At 40.3% G+C, this 7539-nt stretch overlaps 1 pseudogene; it reads right to left on the reverse strand.

Annotated features, from left to right (window-relative positions):
* Positions 1 to 339: 339 nt before the first annotated feature.
* On the reverse strand, positions 340 to 5058 carry LOC123387666 (annotated as a pseudogene).
* Positions 5059 to 7539: the final 2481 nt, after the last annotated feature.

The raw sequence follows: 7539 nt of genomic DNA on the forward strand, positions 1-7539 counted from the left end.
TAGGTTTAACTTTGTAAGAAACTGCCACATTGTCTTCCAAAGTGGTTGTGCTATTTTGCATCCTCACCAGCAATGAATGAGAATCCCTGCTGTTCCACATCCTTGTCAGTATTTGGTGTTGTCAGTGATTTGGATATTCTTCATTCAAACAGGTGTGTAGTAGGGTCTCGTTGTTGTTTTAATTTGCAGTTCTCTAAAGATATACATTGAGGATCTTTTCATATGCTTCCTTTCCATCTGTATATCATCTTTGGTGAGGTATCTGTTCAGGTTTGGGGCCACTCTTTGTTGGTGCTCTTGTCCAAGGTTTATTGGGATTTTACAGTCCAGCAGAAGGATTCAAACAGTTCCACGTGGTGTTTTGAAATTCATCCCAACTGTAGGCTGAGTGACCTGTAGACTGGACACACTGCCAAAGTCCAAGAGTTTCAACATGTCCTTAGTGTCAGGATCTACTTCCATGATCTCCTGATGCAGGGCTGAGACATGAGGAACGTCATTCTCTCTCCTTTCTCTCTCCACCTCCTGCTGCTTGCTGGAGATCCCTCTCTCCGGGCCTCTCTGAATCCCCTTCACCAGTTATGTGACATGGCCCACTATCTTGTCACAGAACATCTTGCTGGGAATAACAGTGATATCTTTGCACAAGCCTGTTGGTGTGGAAGTTCTCTAGGCACATGTCATACTCCTCAATTATGAAGGCAGCTGCCTTCATGGTTTTGGTATGAACATTCCAGGTTGGTGGGGATGGTAAAAGAGAACTTTTGACCTATTTCTTACTTGGGTTGTTTGTTTTTTTATCATTGAGTTTTAAGAGTGGTTTGCACATTTTGGCTACAAGTCCTTTATCTGATGGGTGGTTTACAAATATTTTCCCCAGTCTGTGGCTTTTTTTCATTCACACAATCTCCTTCACTTTTCAATGACAGCTTTGTTTGAGGGATGTAGAACCTTGGCTTGATGGATTTTTTTTTCCCAACATTTTGGATATTTCACTCCACTCTCTTGTTGCTTGCATGGTTTTTGATAAGATGCCCAATGTAATTTGTATCCTTGTTTCCCTATAGATAAGATGTTTTGTTTCTCTAGTGTCTTCTTTTTTTTTTTTTTTTTTGAGAAGGGGGTAGTGGGGAGAATAAGCCTGCATAAGCCAGGGCTGGGGAGGGGCAGAAGGAGAGGGAAAGAGAGAATCTCAAGCAGACTCCACTCCTAGTGCAGAGCCCAACATGGGGTTCAGTCTCACAACCCTGAAATCATGACCTGAGTGGAAATCAAGAATCAGACACTTACCTGACTGAGTCACCTAAGTGCCCTTTTTCTGGTTTCTTTAAGGATTTTCCCTTGGTCATTGATTCTCTGAAATTTGAATGATATGCCAACGTGTATACCTTTAAATATTTATCCAACTTGGCATTCTCTGAGTTTCCTGGGTCTGTATCTGTTCTTGGCCATTATCCCTTCAAATATTTTCTCTACTCCATTCCCCTTTTCTTCTCCTTCAGATATTCCAACAATGCATATGTTTCATCTTTTGTAATTGTCCCACAGCTCTTGGATGTTCCGTTTTATTTCATTGCCATTTGTTTTCCCTCTATGCATCTCAGTTTGGGAAGTTTCTGTTGACATATCTGAAAGCTCACTGACTCTTTCCTCCTTCATGTCCAGTCTCCTGATGGATCCACTGCACACACATTCTTTACTTCTATTACAGTGGTTTTGACGTACAGCCTTTCTTTCTTACAGTTCTCATCTCTTTGTTTACATTACCCACTCGTTCGGCCTGTTGACTATTTTTTTTTTCCATTAGAGCCCTTAACATAGGAAACATAATTATTTTAAAACTAATAATTCTAGCAACCGTGTCATATCTAAATCTGGTTCTGATGCTTGCTCTCCTTCTTTAGGCTGTGTATTTTATTTGCTTATTTTGCTTTGTACTTTTTTGGTTGAACGCCTCACACGATATATCAGGTAGTAGTAGGCCTTTCGTGGGAGGTATTATATTAGTCTAGCTAGGAGTTGGGATGTATGGAATATTTGTGTAGCTGCAGGTTCCAGAGACTTCCAATTTCTCTTACCTCTTTGTTTTATCTCCTTTGCCAGCTTTGGGCTTTCCTAAGTACTTCATCTTAGACAAAGCCTGTGTCTTGCAACTCTTGCAGTTATAGGCCACTGCTATTATATTGAAGCCCTGCTGGGTGATAGTGGTGGGGACAGGTGTGGGGGAGGGGAAACCTTCTATAATCTTATTACTACACCTCAGTGTCTTAATGGGCCTGTGTCCCTGGGCTGTGACTTTGCCAGCTGTTTCTTAGCTATCTGCCCTTCCTCCTTAGATAAGACAGGAAGGTTAGAGAAGGGTCTATGAAAATTAAGTGTAGGGCAAAACTGTTTGGGGCCTTAGTGTACATTGTCTGCGCCTAGGAGCAGTTTTAGGTCCACAGGTATTGAAAAGAGTGAGAAGGACAAAGCTTTCGGGAGCCCTAACTCTGAAGAAAGGCTGGAGATGTTGGGATTGTCTGAAACAGAATTTGGAGCAAGAGCGTGATGACTGGGGCGATAGGTAGTGATGTTAACTGGCTCCTGTTTTTTCTGTGGGCTGAAGGAATAAACAGGGAAGTCTTGGGCTAGGAGAGAAAATGCAGGTGAAACTAGTAAGGGAGGTTTAGGTGTTTCAAAGATTGAGAGAATGGATGAGTCAACTAGACAGAAACTGCAAGTTACAGAAATCATGGTCAGTGAACTAAGCTGTATCAAGGTCCTGTCAGTGACCCTGTGCAGCAACTACAACAGAGACTGGAGTGTGTCTGCGACCAGGAGAAACCAGCCCATGAGAATGCATTCAGTGTAGACATTGCAGATTTGTCCTGTCTCTTTTGCTGCCTCTGACATTTGGCATGCAGAGTGAAAAGGATATAATATCGAGAAGGAGATTTTATATATATATATATATTGAGAAGGTTTCCTGATAGCAGAGCATACAGATATTTAAATGTTGCAATTTGAAGCATTTCATGATCCTAATTTAGCAACTGACATGCCCACCTGACACTCTGAATCCAGGTGTAAGCCCCACTCTATTCCTCTTGTAAATCACAACATCGCCTTCTTCCCTTTTTGATCGGCTCAGTTTAGGTGATAATAACACTACCAAACAGCCCAGTTTGCGCAAGGTCAAGAATGGGGAAAAAAATGGCTCTTCGTTTTTCAAACAGTTTCTTTTTTACAACAGAAAAATTCTGCTTTAGTCTCCCTGATTTATCGTTATCTCTGATGTGTAGGCTTACTTCAATATTTATTCACATTTTAGTAAGGAGTTTTCCTCTTTCGAAAGAACAGACTAGAGAAGAAACTATGGAGAAGTTTCTATGGAGAAGAAACCATATGAAGGAGGGAGTACAGAGCAAAGTAAATGGGAAGGGTCAGCTGTTCCCTGATACAGGAACAGGCTTATCCATTTAGACAAGGACACAATGTATAAGGGAATTGAAACAAAATAAAGCAAAACCATACAGCGTCTTGTTCTTTGGGGTGGTGTCAACAGATAAGTGGTCATGGAGACAATTTCCTCAGAGTCTTGTGTATGAGCTTTACTTGAGATTTGCTTCAACACCTGGCTTAGAGCAAAATACGACCATTTGTTCAAAATATTTATTAATATTTTTCTGACCCATTATGTACCAAATATTATTCTCAGCACAGACATAAAGCAATAAAGAAAACACACACACACACACACACAATCCCTTTATACACGGAGACTACATTTTGTGGATGAGAGGGAGAACTTCAGTAAACAAGTAAAATAAATAATATATCCAATGGTGATACACGCTACGGGAAAAAATTAAACAGGAAAAGGGAAGAGAGTGCTGGGATAAGGGATATGGTTATAATTTTAAGTTGGTTGGAGAAGCTTTCTCTGATTAGGTGATATTGGAGCAAAGACCTGAGGGCCAAGTGGGAGTGAGCCATGTGGCTCTGTGGAGGGAGAATGTTGCAAATGGGGAATAGTTAGTATAAAATTTCCAAGTCAGGAGAATTCCTGGAATGTCAGAGAAACAGAAAGGAGGCATGTGGCTGGAGAGGTGTTAGACCTGGAAGAGGAGAAGGAGATGAAATCAGACAGGTTTTAGGTGCCAGGTCATGGAAGGCCTTTTAAGTCATTGTAAGGACAGTTTTTTCTTTATTTTTTTACTCTCAATGAGCTGGGAGCTGCTGGAGAATTTTGAGCAAAGAGGTGACGTGAGATGATATATTTTAAAGGCTCACTCTGCCATGTTCTGGGTAGACGGTAGAGGTACAAAGGAGGGAGCAGGGAGAAAGCTCCTGGTAGCTTCCAGGAAGGAGTTATGGCTAAAGTTGGGGGGAGTAGTGGAGATGGTGAAAGGTTCACATTCTGGATACATTTCAAAGACAGACCCAGCAGAATTTCCTGACTATCAGGATGTGGAATGTGAGAGGAAAGAGGAGTCCATGATGACTCTAAGTTTTTAGTGTGAGCAACTGGAAGGAAAGGGTTGCATCTCTTGAGTGGGAAAGCAGGACCACAAAAGGTGTGGAGGAGTGCTCATGAGCTTGGTTTGCCCTCCAGATGTTAGGGTGTTGGAAAGATGAAGAAGAACCAGTGGAGGACAATGGAAAGGAACAACCAGGATGTAACAGGAAAATGGAGAAAATGTGGTGTTCCAAAATGATCAAGTAAAGAAAGTGTTTCAAGGAGGAGGGATTGATCAACTGTGTCACCTGTTCAGATAATTCAAGTAAAATGCAGACAGAGAAGACCTGTGGATTTAGTCATGGAGAATATGGGAAATTCCTGCAATCCTGGTGCCCATGATCACGTAGGTTAAAACTTCAAAAAAGAAAGCAAAATTAAGTTGCATGTAATTCAGGTGGAGGAATGAGGAATTGAGGTCATTGTCAAAAGGTTGAAGTCTATTTGGCAAGTTATCTGTACAATAAAGGTGTGACTTTTGCTCTATCTCATATCCATGCTCAACTACTGCTCATTAATTACGGTTCAAGTTTGCTAGTGAGTTCAGGGATGGGGTCCATGCTCTCATTATGTAACCTTGAACCTGTGCCTAAAATGACTTAGATTTTCTCATGATGAAAACAAACATAATGGTCACCACTAAACTAAAATATCAAAGCCTGGGAATTGTTGGCCTGAGGGAACAATGCTGGCACTGGATTTTCTGAAAAGGAAAGCCACATTCCACAGCTACCTTGAGGTCTGTAGAATGGAACAATTAAAAATACAGAAAAAGAAAAACTGCCAATCCAAATCCCTTTGGGAGGATTAGATGGCTCCTTCATAACTATGCCCTGATAAGAATGGACATTCCTCACTAGCATAATCACCTGTTGCCATTTGGAATTCAGGAAGTGTTGTAGAGTCAGGGAATAAATGAAATGAATCAATGAATTAGTTATGGTTCAATGGCTCTCCCTGACTCATCTGACCACATGTCAATTATTCTTTCTTATTTCTTTGGCCCTACCAGACTTATCTCTACATTCCTTGAAGACTATATCAAGACTCTATTCTTTGACACACTTAGTTCAGTTTTCGACACTTCATGTATTCGTCAGGGTTCTCCAGAGAAACAAAACCAATAGGATATATGTTCTAAGAGGAGATTATTATAGGAATTGGTTCACATGATTATGGAGGCTGAGAAGCTTTGTGATCTGCCCTCTACAAGCTGGAGAACCAGAAGCTGCTGATATAATTCAGATAGAGTCCGAAGGTAGAAGAACCAAGAGCACCAACATCTGAGGACAGGAGAAAATGGATGCCTTAATTCAAGCAGAGAGAATTTGCTGTTCCTCTACCTTTTTGTTCTATTCAAGCCCTTAGCTGATTAGGGGATGCCTGCCCTCACTGATGAGGGTACTCTTCTTTATTCAGATATGGATTCAAATATCAATCTCTCTAAACACATCTTTGTAGACAAGTCCAGAAATAATGTTTCAGCATGTTATCTGGGCATTCTTCAGTCCAGTCAAGGTGAAGCATGAAATTAACCATCATCATATATAATAATTGACAGAGCAAAAACATTTCCTAAAGAAATTGAACTAATCCAAATCAAGAAACTAAATTTAATTTAAAATCCTCAAGATAAAGAGACAAAAGGAACAATCCAAATAAACTTTACCAAATTCAGATTATTATGGTTTGTAGGTTTAAATAAATTGGATCCATATTGTCACACCTTCCTCCCATGTTTTGGTATTTAAGACTCTCATCAGAAGGTTTCCACCATTAATCACTAACTATTATTTGCTGTTGTCAATCACTGGTAAAGGACTCTCCAGCACAACAACAGCATCCGTCCAGAACCCTGTGTAACTATGTAACTGGTGCGTAGCCCTGTGTAACTGGTGTGATGTTTTTTGCCAGGGATTTTGTTTTCTTGGTTGCACAAACTTAGAGGTATCTCAATGAAATCATGTGATTTTAGTCCACACCACACACACACACACACACACATACACACACAACCTGACTCCTTATGTACCACCCCAGGGGATCTCAGCTAGCATTCTTGCTTGTTTACCCCCAAATAAGTTTACATCATTGCTTAGGTGTTGAGAGGTTTGATGGTGGTCCATCCTACTCAAAGATTGTTGGGCTCATATTCCTTATTCACACTGAAGATAAGAGTTATTGTAACGGTGATCTTCAGCAGTGCCATGGATAATGGGAAGGAAAAGCAAAACGTTGAACTCTAATCTTAGACCTAATTTGTGATCTTTCTCTCTTGCTGACTTAGTAAAGCAGATTTTGTGAGCTTTCAAACAATAGAGATGTGTATTCGGAAATAGAATGTTGCTCTTCTCTGTTTTTACCTCTGCTGCTCTATTGGTAACATGATACTTGAGGTTGCAGCAGAGCTTCCAAAATAAACTTGATCTTTAGAGTTTTACAACAATGATGGGTGAGCCCACAAAGTTCAGAGATTCTGTCTAAACGGAGAGTTAATGGTTTTGCGCCAATTTTCTTTACCTCTGAGTTACGAGCTGAAGTTTTCACAAAGATGGCAATTTCTTAACTGTTTCATGCCACTGATAGAACATTACACAAAAAGAAAACATTTCCTAAACAGCCATTCATCCATCCAACAACAACTCATTGTAGTTTCTAATGTTTTGCCCAAGCCTAGATTAAAACACTGAACATAAGGAATATGGTGTTCAGATTTGCAAAGTGGGATATGAAAGCCCACTCTTCATAGACTTGTACCTTGACACACCCAGTCCTCTCTTGTCCACCAACCTTTGATGGAGGCCATCCTCCAGAAACACTTACTCTTAGGTTGTTAGCTATGTCAACCAAGAGAAAGGCAGATTTCCCAGCCAGGGCTTGTCAAGAAATGAGGAGGGATTTCCTATTCTTATCCTTTGCAATTATTTTTTTAAAAAGAAAGAAAGAAAAGAAAAGAAAAACAAAACAGATGTCACTGAAAGATATTATAATAACCATGGAATCAAATCCTAAAATAAAATTCAGAAAGCCAAGCCAGTATT

The sequence above is a fragment of the Mustela putorius genome, unplaced genomic scaffold, assembly GCF_011764305.1.
Source record: "Mustela putorius furo isolate JIRA1106 unplaced genomic scaffold, ASM1176430v1.1 tig00003858_pilon_pilon_pilon, whole genome shotgun sequence".
NCBI classification, from domain to species: Eukaryota; Metazoa; Chordata; class Mammalia; order Carnivora; family Mustelidae; genus Mustela; species Mustela putorius.